This window comes from Mus musculus, chromosome 10 (assembly GCF_000001635.26).
Source record: "Mus musculus strain C57BL/6J chromosome 10, GRCm38.p6 C57BL/6J".
Classification (NCBI taxonomy): domain Eukaryota; kingdom Metazoa; phylum Chordata; class Mammalia; order Rodentia; family Muridae; genus Mus; species Mus musculus.
In genome coordinates this window covers 109,044,581-109,069,870 of record NC_000076.6, presented here as the reverse complement: position 1 = coordinate 109,069,870, position 25,290 = coordinate 109,044,581, and positions in this window count along the sequence as shown.

Here is a 25,290-nt window from a genome sequence, read left to right as displayed (position 1 = left end):
TTTTTAAAATGTAAAATCTTCTGCCAGGTAAGTTTACAAAGATCACCTTGCTCATGGATTACGGCTGATTACAATAGTTCCCTGCCCCCCGAAGGTTATGCATAGAAATATCTAAAGACATAAACTGCTTGTTGAAATTCTACGTAAAAGCTCTCCACATTTGGAAAGTCCTTTTGGGACACACCAAACCACCCTCAAAAGGGATGACATCACAAGGATCCCAAGGACCCAAGGATTTCTGCCCTCCTGCTTTCTCACCTTCGTTCTTCCCCAAGGTGAGCAATGGAAACGTTCATTCCTCTTCCCCAGGATGAGCCATGGAATCAGAGCTCCTTTGCTCAGAGCCAACCATACTGAAAACAGCGTTCTCATGGTTTCCTTGTGTGTTTACAAAAGGTGGTCACAGAGAAAGTTCGTTACCTGCTTTGATTATAAGCCATGAGACCCACGCTCAGAAAAGGCTCTGCCTTACACCAGTGTTAACAGAAAGAGCTCAAAGAAAACAAGAAGGACCTGATAGATGGACCTTGCTGGATTGTACCCTTAATCTATTACAGTGAGGTCCACCCCTTTTGGTTCAATCATATTTCTGCACAGCTATCCATTCATCATTAAACTTAAGCAAAGCATTTAAGTCGAAGATCAGAGATGCAACAAGAAAATTCAAAGAGCCACTTCAAATTCAAAATTTCTATACAGTAAGGTTAATAGATGTGTTAAAGATGCAGTAATTGAAAGCATTTTAATATTAATATATAAAGGCAACTTTGTAGGTCATTCAGTCAAAATAATATATAAAGAATAAAATTAAGTTAAAACCTAACAGTTTAGAAGTCAAAGAAGTCTTGCAAAAGAGTCAATTTTTTAAATGTCATATATTTGTGCTATATTGACATTCTCTCCCTCTCCTGCCTCTAATACCTCTGTGTTCCTCAACTGCTCAGTTTTATGGCATTCCTTTCATTAATGATATGATTGTTATTATTGGTACAGTAGTATTTTAATTATACTGTTAAATAATTATTAATTTTGCATTATAATTTTTAATTTTGACATATAGAATCTACATAAAAATGGAAAAACCCATATTTACATTTTATTCTAATTTCATGACATTAAAAAGATCATAACAGAAATACGGTGGATGAAAAACATAAAGAACAACAGTGAATTTTTGCTAGTAGTTTATCATCTAGATACTTATTCTACCAGGTGGACTTATGAAACGAAGTTTATTTTAAGAAATGAAAATAGAATCAGTAGACTTAGCCAGAACAAAAGGCAAAGGGACAAATGAGCCTTGAGAACCAATTCTGATGAGCCAAAGACAACAGATGACAGAAGAACCAGCTATCTCCGTAGTGTAACAGACAGGGACACCACGGTGGAACTCCAGAGGTATCTCCATAGTGTGAGGGAGGGGGACAGGGAACGGAGGACACCGCGGTGGAACTCCAGTGGTACATTACAGTCACTAAGTGTTCTTTGGAAAATGTTCTGGGAGCTCCCTGCTGCTTGTCAAGATTTAGAAGGAGCTCACATCTTTCAAAGGAAAACACGTGGTTGCCTTCCCTCTACTCATAGATTCACATATTGAGGTAGTAAAAGCATAATGGAGGAAATACCAGCACCTCGGTGTTCTGTGCTTATCTGTTCTCATTCCTCTGGAGCAGGTGACATGCCAGGCTATCCTATAATTATTCATCTTTTTTTTCAAAACCAGATAATAACAGGAAGTGACATTGCTAAGACTTTTAGAAGCTCTATATATACTTCCCTCGGGTACTTATGAAATGCACAGAATCTCATGGTATCGACAATAAGGCTTCTTTTTCAATAACTAAACCTATTCTAATTGCACGAATCTTGGTTTCTTTTCCACAAAATGAAAATAAAATCTACCCTGCATGTACCATACAGCTAGGTTCTGAATATAAAATAGCATCTATGAATAGCAGTATTTATAAGTTGTAAAACTCTTTAACAAGCCTAAAGAATTGCTGTGTAGATATTCTTTTTTTCATACGAATCCATTCTTTTTTTTATAATTTTAATTTTTATTCAGTTTACCACCCAACCACAGCCTCCCTCCCTCCTCTCTTCCTAGTCCCATGCTTAGAAATCCCTACCCCCCTGTTACCACCACCCCTTCTCCCTAGTGAAGGGGAACCCCTCCCCCAGAGCACCATCTCACCCACCTTGGGCCATCTAGGCCTAACAGCTCTATCCATATCCTCTCCAACTGAGGTACAACAAGGCAGTCTTGGTAGGGGTGAAAGGGATGCAATCGCAGGAAACAGAGAGTGACAGCCCCCAGTTCACTTATGTGGGACCCACATGAACACTACGCTGCATATTTGCCACAAATGTTTGAGGTATCTAGGTCCAGCTCCTGCATGCTTACTGGTTGGTGGCCCAGGCTGTGTGAGCCCCCATGGTTCCAGGTTAGTTGACTTTGTGGATCTCTTTGTGGTGTCCTTGACCCCTCCAGCTTGTTCATTTCAGTCCTCCACTCTTCCCACAAGACTCCCGGGTTCTTACTGATGTTTGGCTGTGGGTCTCTGCATCTGCCTTCATCTGCTATTGGGTGAAGAATTTTGGTAGACAGTTATTCTAGGTTCCTGTCTGTAAGCATAGCAGAGTATCATTAACAGTGCCAGGGGTTGACTCTCTCACATGAGCTGGATCTCAAGTTGGGGCACTGATTGGTTGGCTCTTCCCTCGGGCTCTGGTTCACCTTTATCGCTGCACATCTTACAGGCAAGACAAATTCAGGGTTGCAGGTTTTGTGGGTGGGTTAGTGTCTGCTTTTCTACTCTGAAATTCCTGCCTGGCTTTAGGAGGAGGCCATTTCAGTCTCTGTATCCCCTCTGTAGAAATCTTAGAGGGAGGTACCTAATAGGCTCTCCATATCCTCTCCCATCCCAATCTTCAAGCTAGTTATAAGAGATACCTCCCCCTCCACCCCACCCCTGGTGATTTCCATTCTCATTCCCAGGACTCTCTCACCCTGCCTCTCCCAACATCTGATCACCATCTCTGTTTCCCTCCTCTCCTACCTAGTTCCCTCTGGTGACTATTTAGTTTTACCTTCTTCTTTTTCTCTCTCTCTATATTTAAGGGAATTTATTGTGATGACTTACAGTATGTAGTCCAACTAACCCAACAATGGGCAGCTGTGGATGGGAAATTCAAGAATCTAGTAGTTGCTCAGTCCCATGAGCATAGTTGTTTAAGAAGGTCTTCTATAGAAGTAGGTTCCAATAGAGGTCCTGGCAAGAAAGTGCAAGCAGTTGAAGAAGAGTGGATCTTCCTTCTTCCAATGTCCTTATATAGGCCTCCAGCAGAAGGGGTGGCCCAGATTAAAGGTGTATATCATCTAGCTGCATATGTATCAGAAGATGTCCTAGTCGGTCATCAGTGGAAAGAGAGGTCCGTTGGTCTTTCAAACTTTATATGCTTCAGTACAGGGGAACGCCAGGGCCAAGAAGTGGGAGTGGGTGGGTAGGGGAGTTGAGGGGAGGGCATGGGGGACTTTTGGGATAGCATTGGAAATGTAAATGAAGAAAATACCTAATAAAAAAAAAGAAAGGAGATCTTTGGGCATATTGCCTATGAAAAGCTTAGGCCCAGGCAAGATAGTACATGCCTTTAACCCCAGGTGACTGAGGAAAGAAGATCTGTGAGTTCAAGGTTAGCCTGGGACAAAGCAAATCCTAGATAGCTTTACCTTCTGAGTAAGATTTGTATATCCTTCCTTTGAGACCTTGTTAGCCAGTTTCTTTGGTTCTGTAGATTGTAGCAAGGTTGCCCTATACTTTATAGCGAATGTCCACTTATACGTGAGTACATATCATATGTGTCTTTCTACCTCTTGTTTACCTCACTCAGGATGATATTCCATGCATTTGTCTGCAAAATGCATCATGTCTTTGCTTTTAATAGTGGAATAGTATTCCACTGTGAAATTTACCAGAGTTTCCTTATCCATTCATCAGTTGAGGGATATCTAGGTTGATTCCAATTTCTGGCTATGATGAATAAAGCTACTATGAACATAGTTGAGCAAGTATCCCTGTGGTATACCATGGCATCTTTTGGGTATATGCTCAGGATCAGTATAGTTGGGTCTTAAGCTAGAACTAACTATTTTGAGAAACTGCCAAATCTACCTCCAAAGTGGTTGTATAAATTTTGTACATTAGACATCTGTCTGACATAGGGTTGGTGAAAATTCTTCTCTAATCTGTAGGCTGCTGTTTTGTCCTATTGACAGTGTCCTTTGCCTTCCAGAACCTTTTCAGTTTCATGAGGTCCCATTTATCAACTGTTGATCTAAGAGGCTGAGGACTGGTGTTCTGTTCAAGAAGAAGTCTCCTATACTAATGAGTTAAAGGCTATTCCCCACTTTCTGTTCTATTTTATTATATTTTATTTCTATTTCTGTTTCTATTTCTGTTTACTGGCCCTGTTTGTTGAATATGCTTTCTTTATTCCATTGTATGACTTTGCCTTCTATGTAAAAAATCAAGTGCCTTGTAGATGTGTGTACTTATTTTAGGGTCTTTGATTTGATTCCATTAATCAACCTGTCTGTTCTTATACCGATATTATGCACTTATTATTAATTGATAGTATAGCTTGAGGTCAAGGATGTTGATAACCGCCCCCCCCAAGAAGTTCTTTTATTGTTCAGGATTGTTTTAACTATCATGCTTTTTTTTTCCCCATATGAAGTTGAGAATTTTTTTGTCAAGGTCTGTAAAGTATTCTGTTGGAATCTGATGGGAATTGCATTGAATCTGGAGATTGCTTTTGGTAAGATGGCCATTTTCACTATATTAATACTACCAATCCATGAGGAATGGTCTTTCCATCTTCAGGTACTTAAAGTTCTTGTCATACATTTCTTTCGCTTGCCTGGTTAGAGTTACACCAAGAAAGTTTGACGTGGCTATTGTTTTCTGTACATTATATATATATACCTTGTATTCCTCATCTTAAGACTTTGAACATGAAGGTGTGTTGGATTTTTGAACATGAAGGTGTGTTGGATTTTGTCAAGGGCTTTCCCAGAATCTAATGAAGTGATCATTTTATCTTTCAGTTTGATTCTATGGTGGATTACATTGATGGATTTTTGTATATTGAACCACCCTTACATCCCTGGGATGAAGCCTACTAGATCATGGTGGATGGCGTTTTTCATGTGTTCCAGGAATAAGTTTGTGAGTATTTTCTTGGTATTTTTGTATCAATATTCATAAGAGGAATTGGTCTGAAACTCTCTTTCATTGCTGGATCTTTGTGTGGTTTAGGTATCAGGGTGACTGTGGTTTCGTAGAATGAGTTTTGGCAGTGTTCCTTCTGTTTCTAGTTTGTAGAATAGTTTGAGAGGTTTAGTATTAGTGTTCGTTTGAAAGTCTAGTAGAATTCAGCACTAAAATCATCTGGCCCTGGGCTTTTGTTGTTGTTGTTGTTGTTGTTGTTGTTGGGAGACTTTTAATGACTGCTTCTATTTCCTTAGGGGTTATAGGGCTGTAAGTTTACCTGGTCTTGACTTAATTTTTGCAAGTGGTACCTCTCTATAAAATCATCAATTTTGTTAAGATTTTCAGGCTTTTCAAGTAAGACCTATGTATTCTTTGAATTTTCTTATTGTCTAATGTTATATCTCCCTTTTCATTCCTGATTCTGTTATTTACTGTCTCTTTGACATATATTTAGTTTAGCAAAGGACTTGTCTATCTTTTTTATTTTCTCAAACAACCAGCTCTTGGTTTCTTTGATTCTTTGCATTGTTTCCTTTGTTTCTAATTACTTGATTTCAACCCTGATTTTGATTATTTCCCTGCCTTCTGCTCCTCTTGGGTGTGGTTGCTTCCTTTTATTATAGAGCTTTCAGATATACTTTTAAGTTGCTGGTATGCAAACTTTCTAATTTCTTTATGGAGGCAGTTAGTGGTATGAAAATTTCTCTTAGCACTACTTGCATTGTGTCCCATATATTTGACTATGTTGTCCTTTTGTCGTCATTGAATTCTACAAAGTCTTTAGTTTCTTTATTTCTTCCCTAAACCAGAGATCATTAAATAGAGAGTTATTTAATTTCCATAAGTGTGTTTGCTTTCTGCTGTTTCTGCTGTTTTGGAAGTCCAGCTTTAATCCATAGTGGTCTGATAAGATACAGGGTATTATTTCAATCTGTTGAGGCTTGCTTTGTGACTGAGTACCTGATCAATTTTGGAAAAAGTTCCATGGGATGCTGGGAAGATATATTCTTTTGTATTTGGGTGAAATGTTCTGTAGATATCTGTTGAGCCCATTTGATTCATAACATTGGTTAGTTTCATTATTTCTCTGTTTAGTTTTTGTCTATATGTCCAGTCAGTTGGTGAGAGTGGGGTGTTGAAGCCTCCCACTGTAAATGTGTGGGATTTGATATGCGGTTTAAACTTTAGCAATATTTTGTGTTCCCCAACTGCTTGATTTTATAGCCTTCCTTTCTTTAATGATGATAATTGTTGTTACTGTATTATTTTTAATTCTAATATTAATTACATAATTTTAATCATAATTATGTTACATAATTGTTAATTAATATCTGGTGTGTGTGCATGTCTCTTTCTCCTCTCTCTCTCTCTCTCTCTCTGTTGGTGTGTGTGTGTGTGTGAATAAAAATCAGTTGGGGCTAGCACCCCAGTTTGCCATTGACATTTTGATCAATTGTGGCTTCCTGAAATGGTCTTTGTATGGAATCAACTGCAAAAAAAATGCAGCATGTTGAGTTCATTCTCTGTTGATACTATATGTATTTTTTTTTTTTTTAGAGCTGATTATTTGCTGTTGGAAAGCCCATTAGGGGCTCAGTCTCTGGGGAAAAGGTTGAGGTTTCATGAGGCTAGCTTTCTGTTCACTGCTACAAGGCATGATTTCATGAAAGTTTTCTTGGTCCTCTAGCTCCTATAATGTTTCTATCCCTTCTGTAATGTTTTCTGGACCTTGGGTGTTGAGGTTATATGTATCAATTGGGGGTTTCTGAAATGGTCTCTGCATGAAATCTACTGCAATAAGCTTCTTCAATAAGTAGTAAAAGCCACTCCCATTTGTAGGTATAGGGATAAGTATCAAAAATGTAGTTAACAATTACATGTGTTTAAGGAAGGAGCAGTAGTAGGTTTTTCTTTTGAATCCAAGATCTTACTAATTGTAGATAGTCAGCTAGATTTTCAGTACTAGTCATGAACTTCCTTCTACTGAGTGGGCCTTATGTAAAATTAGACAATGTTGGTTCCCCAATATATAAGTGCCACTACAGCACCTTTAAAGATATATTGGCCATGCTGGTCATTATTATAGCTCATAGGTGTCACAGCTGGGTAGGACTATTGATTGCTTTTCTATCTTAGCAACTCACATGTCATGTTCTGGTATATGAAAGCTAGTCCTCAGGAATGTGGCTTTAGGTCATATATATAATATATTTATATATTTAGGTCATGTATTATATATATGAACTGCAAACTGTCTTCAGGCATTACAAATGACTCAAAATGAGGTTTCTCATGCCTGGCACTGGGAACTTTGTTAGTTCATCTATGGTTTTCAGGGGTAGCATTATCATCCCAAGTGGTATAAAGTTATTTATTTATTTATTTATGTAAATATATAATACATATAGACAGTTTGATTAGCTATACCTTTCTGAAAAGCTATGAGCAGATATTTCACAGATAGATTAATGGTTGATAAATGTACAAAAATATACTTAATATCATTAACTTCTTCGAGAATAATTAATTAAATTGCAATGAGTTATCAGTGTATATGGGAATTAACAATATCAGTTGTTGAGAAGAATGTAGAATTTGAACCATCGTATAGTCTTGGGAATATTCTACATTAAGATATATTTTGTCACAACTTTCTATTAAGGGAAATATGTGTTTACAAGGGGAACCAGAAGTCTTGCTTCTTGATTAAAAAAATGAAAATATATTTCACTCAGAGTATTATACATGAATAATTATACAGAATTGTGATGGGGCAAAGATGTATCACAAAAATGTTTAATATGACAATTTTGAATGCTGGAATTATTTTATAATTTCATTATAAAGTAATCATGAGTATAATTGTACACATTTGTCTCAAAGCATATCCTATCATTTACTTAAGACTGATGAATTTCATTGTATATGCAGTATGCCCTAATTAAAATGAATTATAATTTTTTAAATTACTGTTTTTGAAAACAGAACTTATAAACAGCCATAAAAAAGTAGGCCAACAAGATGGCTCAGCCTATGAAGACACCTGGCATGCAAATATGATAGCTTGAGATTTCAATTCTGGAACCCACATGAGTTCTTTTTATTTTCTCTGAATACTAACTACATGTATGCTCTGGCACATGAAACCACCCATTTCATTCATACATACACAATAATAATGATAAGAACATGGGTATCTTCTTTTTGTTTTGTTTGTTTTTTGTTGTTGTTGTTGTTGTTTTTAACAAACCCAAGAAAACATTAATAATTTCCAAGTATTGTTTTAAAGTATTTCAAAATGACAAAGAGTACTTGAATTTTACATTTAAGCTCTGTAACTCTATAAATTGGCAAGAGGATAGTCCTTTGAGGAAACATTAAAATTGGTAATAGTATTGCATTGCAACTCTATTTCATTAGCACTTTTAAACATAGGAATTGAAAACATGGACACATATTTCTTGCAAATATGAATTAGCACTGGGAAATATTTCTGTGCAGGGAAGTACCTTCACCTACATCTACTCATATATAATGTATATATATTTATTATGAGGAAGAACATTCTATATCTTACTAAGTATATATACATGTGTTCATTATGATAGTAGAAACCATTTATCTTGCTAATCAAAACACTTATCTATACCACAAAAAATGTGTCACTTAAGAAATGCATACAGGTTATGAAAAAAAACATGCTGAACTTCTAATGAAATCTTACAGACATTAAAACAAGCTTAGTTATTTATTCAGTTAAATGTGTAATTATACAATCAACAATATGGGTTGGAGAAAATGGCTCAGATGTTAAGAGCGCCACCTGTTCTTCCAGAGAACCTGCATACAATTTCCAGCACCCACATGACAGCTCACCATTGTCTATGACTCCTGCTTCAGGGGACCTGACACTGTCACACAAACATAAATACAGGCAAAACACCAATGCACAAAAAAATAAAAATAAACACATAAATTCACTTTTTAAAACCCAGCACCTTCAGAGGCAGGCGGGTCTACAGAGTGAGTTCCAGAACAGCCAAGGCTACGCAGAGAAACCCTGTCTCGAAAATCAAAATAAATAAATAAATAAACACATAAATACATAAATAAATACATAAATAAAACCCATCACCATAATCTCAATACAATCTTCATTCCTGGAAAATGTAATTGGCTTCTAACACAAATGAGCTGGGGTGGGAGGTGGGGGTGGTCTTGCCTTGCTTTCATCCCAGATGCTCTTAGGCTTAGGCAGTAAGATAGCTTATGGCAAAAAGTCCAGACTGGCCCAGGTCAGATAGAGCTTGTTTAAAATAATGATAACAACAATAACAACAACAAGAAGAAGAACAACAACAGCAAGTTATCCACATTTTCCTAAGAGAAATAACAAGGTCCAAATTTTTAAATTTTTGAATTTTTAAAAGTTTTAAATCTAGTTTTTGTAAACCATTTCTGACACTTCTTTATTTCTTACACAGAACTGAGGCTGTAAAACATTTATTTTTTACTCAAAAATACATTTGGAGAGATAACTACCACCTCCCTTAGAATTGCACATTGAAATCCCCAGTGTCTATGCAAAAATACAAGTCTCCTGGTTTATCTTACTGGAGTGGTGAGTTTCAATTAGAATAGCCAACATTAGATACGTATGTGTTCTGATTCTACAAAGACATTGATAATCCTAAATTAGAAAGTTGAAGAAATAAGCCCACCACCCACATTTTAAGGAAGTTAGCTCAAGAATAGTTTATTTCTTGTTCACATATCAGTTCAATGCATTGATCCTAGTCTTCAGTTATCTCTTCTTTGAAGTAGACAACAGGTGTCACAAGGATGACTCACATGTAGAACAACCTTACTTCTGTCTTCTTAGCATTTGCAGCCAGCTTCTGGAGGGAGAAAGTTGAACATAAGCTAGCCTCAAAACCAAGCTCACCATGTACCAGAGGCTACCCTTGAACTCCTAATCCTCCTGCCTCTACCTCTCAATTACTGGGCTTATAGGCCTTCCAATTTCACTTGGTTCTTTTTAATTCCTTGACTACAGATCAAGTAAGAAGAGCTAGGCCAGGTAAGATGAGCTAGATCAGTTGAGACAAACTAGATCAGGTCAGACAAACTAGAGTAGGTAAGATTAGCTAGATCAGGTAGAATGAGCTAGATCAGGTAAGACATGCTACATCAGGTAAGATAAGCTAGATCAGGTAAGTTGAGCTAGATCAGGTAAGAAAAGCTATAGCTTTGAAATGCTCTACTGATTCTTTTACCAATTTCTGAGAATCACAACTTAAGCCTAACTGTACTAAACAGCAAATTGGGAAAAGAAAAAAGATGAACATTTTTGGTGATATATCTGATGTATTCCACATCAGAAATCATATATTCATTCTTTGAAATTAAAATGAATGTGGGTAATGAAATTATATTCCAATTATTTTAACCACAACTTCAAAAATTCTATCATTTTAATTGACATAATTGGACATATTTATAGACCAGTTTGTGAAGCTGGAGACATGTATATAGTCTGGGCTGATCAAATCAGGGTAATTAACATTTCCTAATCTTTAAACATGTATCATTTTTTTTGTATGAGAACATGTCAAACTACATTTTTTTAATTTCATATGAAATAAGTAGTAATTTGTTGTGAACAATAGGCACTCAGCTGCACTCCTGTACACAAGAATGTAATCCTATTATCAAATAATAACCTGGTACCCACTATGATTATCTTCCTCTGTCCCCCTTTGCCGTAGTTCCTGACTTCTAGTTTCTACTAGTCTAGTCTTTGTTCTATGAAATCCGCTGACTTTCGTCTGATTTTACCTTCGAATGAGACCGTTTGTCTTTGTGTACCTGGCTCATTTCATGCAATGCAACATCCTCCAATCACATCTAAGAAATTAGTTTCAAAGCATTGTTTGCTGGCACCATTCCTGCCAGCATATAGTAGGCACTCTGCAAGTCTGTACCAAAGGAATGGAAATGGAAAAATGAATTTAAATTAAATATAGCAATTATGATCTAGCTTTATATCAAAATCATCTCTTCTCATAACCTTGCCTCCTTAGGTACATGAAAAAATAGAAAGAAAGAAAAAACCTCCTATACAATTTAATATTTATAGTACAGGCTCTCTGAGTTTTCTGTCAGAGCACTTTAAATTAAATTCAGATTGGTCTAATTATTAAACTACCTTTAACAGAAATCTAAAAATGGTAATTCCACAAATGGGACTGGTAAAGGCGTAGATATCATGTAGTTCAAAGAAAAGGGACTGCATTTTCCCACAACATATTATGTATCAGAATTGATATTTTCAAATAAATTTCCTAAGGGAAAGATCCACGGAAGAAAATGGAATATGTAAATGTTGGTCCTCCTTTTACTCGTGATTGAAAGTGTAATCACAATTGAGTGGTATAAAGTTAGAAGACCTAGATTCTGAATCCAGAAGAAAGTCTCCAGACCCTGTGATTGACACCCTGATACATCTCCCATTCTGGTGTATAACTTTATCCTGCTCCCCACCCTCTCAGAGGGTAGTCTATCTTCCTATGTACCTCTGAGAGGGAATGATTTACTTGTAGAAGTACAGAACATGTCTTCTGTAAGGTTATATAATTAGTTCCTACATTCTTTTATTGCAACAACTATCTGCCAGCATCTACCTTGGGCTAGGCACAGCTTTAGATATGAGTACAGAATATCAAACAGACACATCTTTCAAGGAAAATCTTGACATTCAACAGTTATAGAAAGTTAAGAAATACAACACCTGAAATTAACATTAAAAAGAGATAAATGAAGTAAATTAAAGGAATGCTAAATCCTAATTCTTCTGAATATTGGTATTCAGAAGTATATGAAATGTTAGAAAACTATACATATATTACAGATTTGTAAAATCAGCTTTGAAAAGTTGATATTTCATATTAATTCATTCTTCAAATATTTACCAAGTTCCCATTCTGGGACAAACATATAAATGTTTAAAATACAGATCAAGGGAATTGGGCCTTACACATATTCTGAAATATAGACAGATGTTAAGATTACTAACAGTTGTTAAGAGGAGTCACAGAATATCCAGGAAAGAAAAACATAAATGGCAAAGATAGGATAGTAAAACCCTCGGGTAACATTTAGGGAGCTAGTAAGTATTCAACTGAATGCAGGAAAGGTTTGTAAAGATTTAAACTAAACAAATAGAATGGAAAGTGTCTGCGACGTAAGGACTTGTATACTATGGGAATGAATGAACTAGGTGCTCTAGAGATGAGCGATTAAGTGATTCTTCAGTTAGTGAGACCAGTACTGGAGCAGTTGGAGACCTTTATTGATTTAGGAACACAGACTGAAGGAACTGAGGGGGGTTGCAGTCCCATGGAGGGAGCAACAGTGTCAACAGGACAGACCCCCGTGAGCTCCCGGGAACTGGACCACCAACCAAAGAATACACATGGAGCGACTCTTGACACTAGCCACATATGTGGCAGAGAACGGCCTTGTTGGACATCAGTGGGAGGAGAGGCCCTTGGGCCTGAGGAGGTTCGATGCCACAGTGCATGGGAATGCCAGGGCTGGAAAACAGAGTGGGTGTGGGGAGAGCACCCTCATTGAGGCAGGGGGAGGGAGGATGAGATAGGGGCTTTCCGAAGGGGAGACCTGGAAAGAGGAAAACATTTGAAATGTAAATAAAGAAAATATTCAATCAAACAAATAAACAAACAGAAAGATACGGGACGATAAAGGATATGGGAAGAAGGAACTACTCTTATGGCTGAAGAGAGGCCATCTGCATTGAAATAAATTAGGAAGATGGAGAAAGAAGAGCGAGAAGCAGAGTAGGTGGAAAGTTTGGAGGTGTGATTGAGAACACATGGCCAACTGCGTGTGAGAGAAAGCACCAGGGTGACTCTCCAGTTTCAGACAGAAGCGTGTGGGTGAGCCAGAGGAGAGATGTCACAAATTAAAGAACAAAGGCTGTTGGGGTTCAAGTCAGGCCTTCGTAATTTGTTGCTGTGGTCATCATCATTGTTGTTGCTGTTATTTTGTTTTGTTTTGTTTTGTTTTTAGCTGACCCACCTTATTAGTAGCTCCTCAAATTAGCCAGATGCTGAGATGAAACAAGGAAACTTGAAGTGAGATAAAACACAGAAATCCTTGCAGAGTCATATTTTCTATAATTTTAATAAATTTAAAGTAGAAACAGGTTCCACTGACAAATATTCACTTATTTAACATTTTCTATCATTCATAGGTACTTATTAACAAATATTCTGTACCTCATATATACTTGTTCTTCCTTATGCCCTTCTGGGTGGTGGGAACTGAATGAACAGTTTGACCAGTAAGTTTTCAGTGGAAGTACTATGTGCTATATTAAGACCGACCAACAGTTTCCCAGTATGGCATCTTCCCTGTCTCTCCATGTTATCTTGATAAAACTCCACACAGTGGTTCCATATTCAGTCTTATAATGTGACTTTTCCTATGAACATATAAACAAATATTTATTCATCCTTAGATAGGGCACTGAAGACAAAACAAAGAAACAGTTCCAGCCAGATCTAACTTAGTAAACCAATGAATTTTGCGAGATTTCTTAATGGGCCATGAATAAACTCCAAGGTAGATGTATCACTAAATACCCCACCCCAGAACCAGGAACTCCCTGCAGGAATTACGGGCAGCTGAGCCCATGGAAGCATGCCCTCCAGTAATTGCTAAGTATCTATAAATTTGGGCAGGGATATTGTGAATCCTGTAAGTTTTGAGAGCTCCCTGAGTCTTAGACATTTCATCTACTTCCAGAGCCTGTAAACTTGGCCTGCAGAGACAACCAGATATCTGTGAGTTTGAGCCAGCCTGGTCTACATTGTAAAATCAAGGTCACCCAGGGTTATATAATGAGATATTAATAAAAAAATATGAGCAACAGCACCTCACATATAGTCAAAAACTCCAATTTATATTATTTAATGATCTCGGATATAAGCTGAGTCATTCCAGACATCATCGTTGGGGTTTTATGATATGACAGCATGCACAAACCAAAGAGCGCACAGCCCAAAGCTTGCACAGTGCAAAGTGCTCATGTTGTGCTCAGCACCAAGGCTGTGGTATAATCCTGTGTTGCAACATGGATGAGTACCAGTAGAGACAACTTAGTACCATTCTGTTTTGATTTTTAATTATATTTTGCTTATTGGCCACTCAGAAACTTTTGACTGTCTTCAAATATTTTGTGACCTGTAATTGCAGGTATTCCCCTACCCTGCAAGGCCATTACAACCCACAGTTTAAGAACCCGTGTAAGCTAAGTATCTCTTCTGGTTTTACTACAAGGCCATTAAATGTGGGGCATAGTGCAATGTCTTCAAGGTCCTTGTGAACTGAGTTATGAGTCTTAAAGAATATAGAATATTAGAAAAACATAATTCAGGGACACTTCATTCTCTTTGTGATGCTCATATCAAATAAATTCAGATACAGCAGTCTACTCAATTCCCAAGATCTGATTTTTTTTTTTTTGTACTGTAGCAGTATGAAGAAAATGCATTCTGAAAGGCTCTCAAAACCACGGGTTTTTTTCACTATTGATTTCGAAGTATTTTCAAATACTCTACTTAAACATTCAGATCTCAATTTCAAAGGCAACAAAAAGAAATCTTTTAAAAAGACTAATACTGCATTACTTTACAGTTGATAAAACTACTGATTACTTTTCAAATTGGCACTTGAATGAGTATTTTGATAGTAAATTGTCCAATTATATCCTGATGATAGAAGGGTAGTAAGTACCTGCAGGATTTATGAGATAGAAATACACAATTCTCAGAGGACTAAGAAAATGTTTGTTGATGATGACACAGGCTCACTGTGTATCACCTCAAAGAGAAACAAAAAGCATTACCAATCCCGTTTCTCACTGTATGCCTGCATACATGATATTTTTAAATCCTGAAAATAATGAAGACAAAATAACAATTTTATTCATTATGCACGAAAATTGGAGAGAATGTCTCTTATTATTTTTGCACATGTTTTAAACCCTTCCTAGAGACTCTGGGACTAGATATTGTTGTACCAAATAAACTACATTTTCTAGTTTTTAAAGTTCCCAAGATAATAAGAGACAAACAGAACACAGAAAGGTAATTTTGTTTTAGGTCATTTAGAAGAGAGAGGCTATACCTATAAAGCTTTTATTTCTGTGTTTGCTTCATGTTTCATGAGTTGAGTGCTGTTTCTTCATGTGCCTGATAATTGTAATGTCCTGTTAATTGTTTATAGTTTATTATTACAATGACTTCTGCTCATAGTATAGGAAATAGTAAATGTTTTTTATTAATTTAGGGCTAGGGCTCTTAAATAACATCTAGAAAAAAGTCAGTGGATTCCTTTTTGTAAAACGTTAATTTGCATATCTAATTTACATAAGGATTAATTAACATGTGAAAAATCATACAACACTTTATTTCAGATCTTGCTGCCTTGCAAGCAGGTTCTATCTTTTTCTTTAAAGTCTAATAAGATGGCCTAGGGAGGACCTTTGTTTATTAAGTATTATTGGAAATTAATTTAAGGGTTGCATGAATAAATTTTTGTAATTAACTTCTTCAGGTCATGCTATACATTTTTGCCATACATTTTTTTTACAGTAGAACATGATAGAATTTCTTTATCAAGGTAAAACTATAGGCCTTTACTCTTACTTTGCCCAGCACATATAAGACTGCAAAAAACAGTTTAGATGACCCTGGTCACTTGTTGCCAGTGTCAACTAAGCAGGCACAAGATAATTTTGATGTTATTCTTTAAGGAATATACAATTAAGCATACCCCGACTTCAATGCCACTCCAGCTTGATTAACCACAAAATGAGATAACTTTTTCTTATTAGCATCTGGTAAGCATCTTCTAAATGCAAAGACATGAGATGCTTTGTATATTTGTGTATTTCTCCAACAGGCTTTAATTGATTATTTTGACAGTGTCTCATTTTCTTCTCCACATGCTTACTGTGAAACCATTGCATACACAAGTATGTAACAATGACCAGCACTGTGACTGTATAAATTACAAACTAAGGTTATCTTTTGCAAATGTATCCTTTTTTTTTTTTCTTGCCTGATGTAATTGTCATCTTGGAGGCTTACTGCTGAATAAGCTCACTCTTTCTGGTTCTTTCTGAACTCTGGTTGGCTGGTTCAACCCAGCTGCTCTGGCTCAAAATGTCTCTTGGAGCTGATGGAGCCAAGCTGGCTTCTCTCTGTTACTCATTGAATTGCTCTGCTTGGCCTCATACTAATGTTAAAATCATCCGCCTCCTTCTCATTCTCTGGCTCCTTCTGCTTCACCTGTGTCTATCTTTTCCTCTCTGCAACTTATCTCTCTGTAAAACTGTCCTGGGAAAACTGGCTCTGAATTCTGCAAACTGGACTGCCACTCTCTGAACAGCCATAAATTTCACTCCACTGCACTGCCTCTCAGTTCACTGACTTGACACAATCACTGACTCAAGAGATCTGCATGCCTCTGTCTCCTGAGAGCTGACATTAAGGGCATGTCCCTTGACACCTGAACCCAAGCGTTTCTTTAACTGAAACTTGCTTTACATCAACCAGGCTGGCCTTGACCTCCGAGCTCTACTTGCCTCTGTCTCCTGGGATTAAAGGCAGTCTGTATTCCAGCCAGATCAAGCAGACCTTGCAGGTCTATGGATGGTGATCCCTTGCCAGAGCAGCCATGTTGCTGGGTTAAAATTCCTCTACAATCTTTAGATTTGTTGTACATTTTGTTAGTTTCCTAAATGAGAGAGGAATGATAAATGATAATATTGTCCATCTGTCTAAAAGAACAGGAAGATATATACAGTTTAAAAGCATAACTGCATAGATTGTAGTAAGTTTGATAACTCATGATGATTTAACACAAACTGATACTTAGCTCAACCTGTGACAAGAGAAACAGCAAAATTTTATGGGAAATAAGTAAATAATATTAGAGGGTCTTGGTTGGGACCCAGGCTAGTGTAAGTTTCTGCCTGGCAGTCAGTTTGCCTTGTAGCACTTTCCTGTGAGCCCACACTCTCCAGTATTTCTTTGTATCCTTTATCTTTGTTCAATGTTCTTGCTTATTTTTCTTGAAAACTCCCTAGTGACTGCAGACGTTTTTTCCTAACGGGTAATTTTTCAATGAGATGTCATTTTGGCTTTGTGACTCTCCTTAGTGGCACGTACCAAATGACTCATTTCATTTGTGACTAGAGCCAAATTCAAATTTAATTTTCCAGAGGGGACAAGTTAATGTATAACCTATTGTGCCACCTGGCATCCTAAATTCAATTTCCTGAACTGTTTTCACTGAGACCAAAAATCAGCTATAGAGTTTTGTAGAGGCATAGCCCAGTGTGTCAGCCGTATAGGCATTCATGCTTACATCTATTCATTAACTCATTCATTATAATCAATAAATAACAAATGCCAGCATTCTTGATTCAGAAAATGGCAAATGGGTCATCCAGGTCTATAGGCCTATAATGTTCAAATGCTAAACATCAAAAAAATTTTCAAAGCCTGTTGAATGTCCATCATAAATCATATATCAGGATGATGAGCCTCCTGAATAGTGTCATAGATGGAGAATGAAACTTAAGGATAAAATTTAAACAACAAAAATAATGAATCCCAAGGTTCATAAAACCCATGATTTCCCACTGGATAACAAAAGGTATTTAATTTTTACAGAATGCGTAAACAGCATTATATTTTATAGAAATTAGTTTTAGGGTACACTGATAGCAGATACAATTCTTTAATAACATTATATGTGTGTGTGTGTGTGTGTGTGTGTGTGTGTAAGAGAGAGAGATGTGAGCTATATATATCACATATATATATATATATGATATGATATATATGTTATTTATATCATATTATTTTATATTATATATATCATATATATGATAAAACATGATATCAGGCTCAATAGGCTTCCATATAAAGTTCTGATTGATTAAGGCCACTTGCTGTCAGAGCAGCCAGGCATGTCACCAAGACACAGTAATTATCTCCATGATAATATATACCCTGTAAACCAACAATTTACATACCAGCAGTAACTAACTCAATTTATGCAAAATAGTATCTTGTTTTATTTATTTGCTTAACTGAAGCAAAAATGAGCCATTCCAAATAGCAAATTATCATTTAACAAGGCATTTAAAACAATTAGTTAAATAAAAGGTACCTTCATAAAAGGAAGTGTGGTATCTTCTTTTGTCCTGTGTTTGGTTTTACAATCTTTATTGATTAATTTTGTTTCTCAATAATTTCATGCATGTATCCAATGTATTCTGATTACTCTCTATTGTCTTTATCTCCCTTCCATTCCTATAGACCCTATCCCTCCTCTCTGTCAATCCCTTTCCTGCTTCATGGCATCTGGTTGTGTTTTGTAACCCACTTAGATTAACTAGGTCACCATCTCTGCAACTATTGGATCCTTGTAGGGGTCTATGTGGATACAAACCTGAAGGGAATGACTCTCCCTCAGCCTGACTCAATCAGTATCAATTTATTCAGCAGTAGGGATAGGTCTGGCCTTCTGCATCCATTTATTCCTTAGTATTGATGGGTTTGTTCTTGTGCAGATCCATTGTAAATACCTCCAGTTGCTGTAGGTCCATACTTAAAATGACTGTATCTTGCCCAGAAGGTGACCTCTCATAGCCTTTTTCCTCTCAGTGTTATATTTTTTAATCCCCTCTTATGCAATGTCTCTAAACCTTTCAAGAGATTGTATAAATGTCTTGTTTAGTGCTGAACACTCATCTGCAACTTATTCTCTATTTTAGGTACCTTTTGTCACCATAAGTCTCTGAAATCAACATAGCTTACTGGGAAAAGAGACTTCTCTGATTAAGGCTGACAGCAGCATTTGTATATGGATATAAAATATTTATAGAGTAACCTGACATTATGCCAGTTTGCTAAGCAATGAGATTCAGTTCCCCACTAGGGTCTGTGAACGTATTTTTTATTTTTTTAAGTGGGTTTACAGTACCAGGTGCAGATTGTGGAATCAATCTCAAATTCAGTTGTAACTCTCATACCAGTAGTGACAGTACTACACAATTGGTTACATCTTGCCTATCAGAGGCTACCAGAGGTAGAAAGATTTTAGTAGTTTCTTAGTTTTATTTCTGTTACTGTGATAAAAATAAATTGAGCAAAGCAATTTAAAGAAGAAAGGGTTGCTTTTAGCTCATGATTCTATGTCCAACATTATGGAAAAGTCACCACAAAGGAACTTTAGATGACTACTTACATTGTCTCCCTAGTCAAGAAGCCAAGAAGAGTGAATTTGTCCATGCATGGTTGACCTCAGCTTACTTTCTCTCATCACATCTAGTTCAAGATCTGCTGCCTAGGGAATTGTGGCACCTATAGTGGACAGGTCTTCTCACATCAGTTAATCTAATCAACATATTTTTCCCACAAGCATACCCACGAGCCTGAGTTGATAAATCCCCTATTGGAGTTATCTTTTTAGGTGATTCTAGACTATGTAAAGTTGACAATTAAGACTAACTATCAAATAAAAAATGTAGTTGAGAGAATAGGTGAGAAAAGGCATAGAAGAAAGTTAACCAAGAAAAGGAGGATATGAAAAAGCCATACAGAAAGTTATCATCTTGTAAACAAACCAGAAGCCATTGGCTATTAAGCAAATGACCCAGTGCCAGGTCTGTGACACCTTCTTACAAGTTGTTGGTCAGAGAGGTACAAAAAGCCCCCCCCAAATAGTGCAGACTTTGCCATTTCTCTTCTTGACAAGGACACCTAGATTATAAGTCCTTTTTGCTGAGGTCACCACAAACATTGCATGCATAATAGAGAAAAATATCATATTTCATGACTACCTTTCATGATCCTGAAAGACGTTATGTAGGCTACTAGGGGAAAAATAGCATCAGTTGCCTTTTTCATTTTTATTTCAGAAATATATACACCTTGCCTTTTTTTTTTTTTTGCCAAAAGTTAAGGCATCTAGACAAAGTTCGAAAAAGGATCCAAACTCCAGGTCCACAACTTCTTAGACCTTGGAATTACACCAGTCTTTCTGTCTGACCTTTCTATAGTTTGGACATTATAATCATAATAGTTCATCAGGCAGTCATGAAAATTGGGCAACTGTGTTTCGGTAAAGTATTTCAAATAATACCAGCACACAGTGAGCACTCAAAGAAGCATAAGAACTACTAATAAAAACTTCATATTTGTGTAATTTTAGCATGGCAGATAATCATTTCATGCTACTTAGTTCTATGGGATATTTTTCTTCCCCTGTGATTTATTTCTTCTGACAAGAAATTAAAAAATTAGAAATAATATAAAACATAATCCATAGTGTTTACAACAAAACACATGTGCTATCAATGTGTAGAAATGGAAATGTTTCTTCAATCCCTCAGGAATACAAATATAAACTCATAATCATAATGAAATATAAAGCTAGCTTTTACTTTATTAACATAGCATTCCAACAACAGAAAACTCTACCAAGAAAATTGTAGATAGTATTTTAAATATTTATGTAACTGATTGTCATGAGTATATACAAAGTTATTCACCTGTCTCATATTGAGTATCACCTATTTCTAGACAATTTTCTGAACCCCTTATTCACAAAAGAGGCCCCCTTTTTTTCTCCAGAATAAAAATAAAGAAGAAAAGACACAATGTACCTATGTTCTTTTGGTGATGTTATAACATGTACAAAGACACAATCATTTATACAGATATGAAATAAGTCATCAGGCAAGCTACAGGTATAAAGAATAATAAGACAGATTTTTTTACACAGGACATGTTTGGAAAACTTCTCTGAAGGGCTTATATTTGAATAAAAAACATTGGAAATAAATGCTGATTCATTCATAAAAATTATAAAGCATAATTTAATATAAACCTCTTTGAATAAGTCTTTACTTATGTGGGGCTTAAAGCTTCAATGAATGCAGAAATCCCAAATAATTACACTTTATATGCTAAAATATCCCTAGCAAGCATTTAAAATGAGAAAATCAATAAAATGACACCATCTAAACAATTACAAAGTAAGTATATTCAATCACTAGTTGGTAGGTCAGACATAAAAGGAATGATTCAGAGTGATATACTTGCTCAGGCTGATTTTTTTTCTAATAGATCAAATATCTGAAAATAAAGTGTAGCTATATATTTAATAGCAAAATCATCTCCTGGCCTAGTGTGGTGGCACATACCTGCAACCCTAGATTTGGGGAAGCTGAGGCAGAAGGATCACTGTGAGCTCAAGACTGTTCTTGAATGCAGAGTGAAACCTTATGTCAACAAAAGTAATGATCTGTCTGATTGGAAAGAATTGTCTGCATCCAATAGTGGTAACTCATACCTGAAACCTCAGTGTTTGGAAGGCTGAGACAGGAGAATGTAAGAAACCCTGAGGCTAGTACAGGTTACATAGTGAATTCTATGCCAACCAGGTCAGAATGGACTCTCTCTGAACACGCACCCACCCCAAATCCTTTTCATCCATTTACAAGAGAATAGTCATCAGAATCCCTGTTTGTGTTCCTAATAAGCCAATCTCTTGGAGTTCGTTGACAATGGTCTAGACTTACCTATATTTATACTAGTAAACAACCTAACATCTGCCTGTTAATCCAGGTAGATAAAAACCTGCTCTGTCTATGAGTCGTAACCCTCAGAGGATTTCTCACCATCAAGAAACATAGTGCAGGTTGTATCTGCTTCGAAGTTTATGTAATCACTTAGTCAGCCTTCCTGCAAACTTCCCACATTCAGCACTAGGGCTCTTTGATCATAATGCAGTTGGACAAACGTCAGGAAACATATTCCTATCGAGTGAAATAAATCTAGTTCTTTAACCCAGAAATGACTACAAACATTACTTTCATGAGAATTTCATTCACATTGCATATTTTTTAGCCTCAGTAAGGAGAGTGCTGCATGATAATTGGGAAGTGGTGTTTTTAATTAAGGACAAGATTAAACTTTATCAGATTCTCACATAGTACAAGCTGATAATTTCCCCCTGTATGTTACAGTAAAAACATGACACTTTGACCTCAAAGCATTTGGGCTTTATAAGACTCTTTTTTTTTTTCTTGAATAAAAAACATGAAAAGAATTTTAATAAGTCCTCTTAGGAAGAGAAAATACATACAACAGCTCTGTATAGGATATTCTGGGGCAGCTTTGTTTGAATATGAAGCCCAGCATCCCCTTAGTGTCCTGTGGCATAATGTGGCATAAGAAGGTGCTGAGCTCAGAAGCATAAAACACAGCCAGGAGTTCACATCCAAGTCTTAAGCTGGGCGCATGCTGGATTTAAGAGTGGGAAGTGAGAAGAAAATGTGCAAAGTCAACTGAACAAGCCTGAAAAGTGTAGGGCCGACTCTGAAGGAAGGATGTACAGAAAACTAAAAGAAGGAGATGGTGAGATCATGGACATCAGTCCTGAGCAAATATGAATGAGTGACATTAGATAGACTGAGCAGGATGCATTTGTATATTTAGGAGATTGTATGTACATGTGTATGTATGTGTCTATGTATATATGTAACAACAGTGAATGAAAAAGGAGGCCAAATTCATTGAAAGAGAATGAAGAGGGCTATGTGAGGTCTGGAGGGCTCATAGTGAAGGGGTAATAATTAAACTATAATATAATCTCAAAAATAAAAGAAAGAATTTTTAAAATTTTAAAAATCAATTCATAACCAAAAAAGTAGAATTAAAGAGGTGAAAAGAGAAGTAGAATGCTAGTTGTTGGCTCTCACTTTTAATCTCAGCACTCTCAACCTGTGTCAAGTTGACACACAAAACCAGCCAGTACAGAGGGCTACTGATTTTTGTGAGTTAATTTCATATTTGGCTACTTTGCTGAAAGTGTTTATCAGCTGCAATAGTTTCCAAGTAGAATTTTTTTTCAGGTCACTCATGTAGACTATCATATTATCTGCAAATAATAATATTTTGACTTCTTCTTTTCTGAGTTGTATCCCCTGGATCTCATTCAGATGTTTTATTATTATTTTTTACCATATCTTATTGTATTTGATTTGGTTATGTTTGTTTGTTATACTTTAGCCTGTAGTTTCTAGTAAGCGACAGAAAGGGTGTAGATGTAGACAGGGGAGGTGGGAAGGAAATGGGAGGAGTAGAAGCAAGGGAACTCTGATTAGAATATATTGTGTGAGAAAAAAATCTATCTTTAATGAAAAAATTTTTTAAATACTAAAACAAAAAAAAGAAGAAAATACAAATAGAAAAATGTGCAGTCAGTTTTAGAATTCTAAACAAGAGCAATTCTTTAAAACATATGCTGATTATAGATTATACCAAATTTTAGATAGAAATGACAGTTCAAAATCTGTTTTGACTGACACAAGTGCAGAGAGACCTCCTTAACTTTTATTTAGTTAGGTTTTGGCACTGATAAAAGGGAATTAAATGTATAGTTTTCCTTTCCTTTGTGTGGTGCATGAGACAAAAGAAAGAAGAGGCCTCCTTAATTCTTATTGGGCATCTTTCCCTTCAAATAGTTTTATTGAATTTTCATTATAATTAAGTGAATTGTATACATTTTACAAAAGAAAAAGAAAGAAAGAAAAGAAACTTCTGGGAGTTGAAGAAATGACTCAGCAGTTAAAAACACCAGCTAGACTTCCAGAGTTTCTGGGTTCATTTCCCAGTAACCACATGACAGCTCGCCACCATCGATATTGGGATCCAAAATTCTGCTGTGCAGATATGCAAGCAAAGACACACAAATGCATAAAATATTTAAATTTTAGAGATAGAGTAGGTAGTATTCTTAGAGTAGAGTGCATTAGGTTTCAAAAGTAAAGAAAGAAAGAAATATTATCAGTACAACAGACCAAAAAAATTTTACAGGGATAGAAAGTCAAGCAAGACTTTCTGAGAACCAGCTCCAGGCCATGAAAGCTGACAAGACCAACATCGCTCTCCCTAGTCTTTCAGAGACCTGTTCCAGTCTTCTTTTTCTTGAAGATCATCTTCTGGTTGGAAACTTGGTTTCTCATAGTTGATGGTTTCTTTTCTATGCAGGATGATTAACACCAAAACATGGAATCCTTCATTTCAATTCCAAACTATCCAGGAGATTTCTGTTTTCATATTCATCCACACAATGAATTTAACCAGGTTGACAAGGGAGTAAATTCAAGGAGCTCTGTTGCCTGACCTATTGTGGGTCTGCTCTTTGAGAAGGGGCTGAGGAGGCACAGGAAAGGCTCATCTTGTACTACAGTTTGAGGGAAATTGGAGGTGTTGCTTATTCGTTTTATAATTTATTCTTACATGAACAATGCCTCTTGAGAACAAGGATTAAGGTTGGTTTGTTTTTGTGTCAGCGCTTTTCAGAGGTTGGTAATTAACAGTTAAAGAACAAATACACATTACAGTCAAGGTAGAGGAAGAACACTCAGAGGTTTGCGTGATTTAAGCCTTGCCATAGATAATTTAAGTAAACAGTGTGTGTAGGTGGAAGTAAGATTGATTATAGGACTTTGGAACTATTGTTAGGACTTTATGTAATTCATGGAATCATATAGATACTTCTCTTCTCTTTTTAAAAGGTCCAATGTGTTAGTTTAGTGTTGTCTGAGTTCTCCATCCTGCCTGGCACCCCCTTGGTGGCAGTGAGTGAAAACTCACTCAATCAAGGGCTCCAACTCACCACCACCTCCAGCAGGTGAGTGTGAAGCAGCAAGCTCCTTTATTAATTCTTGGGGGCGTGCCCTTTATACTCTCCACGTCATCCCATTGGTCCCAAGCAAGCTTGTCCTCCACGTGGCGGCTGTTCCCATTAGCTGGCCTTACCTGCATCACCAATCTCTAGGCACTCAGGCAGGCTTCAGTTTGTACCTCCAGAGGGCCTTTTTGTTCCTCCTATAGCTTAGCAG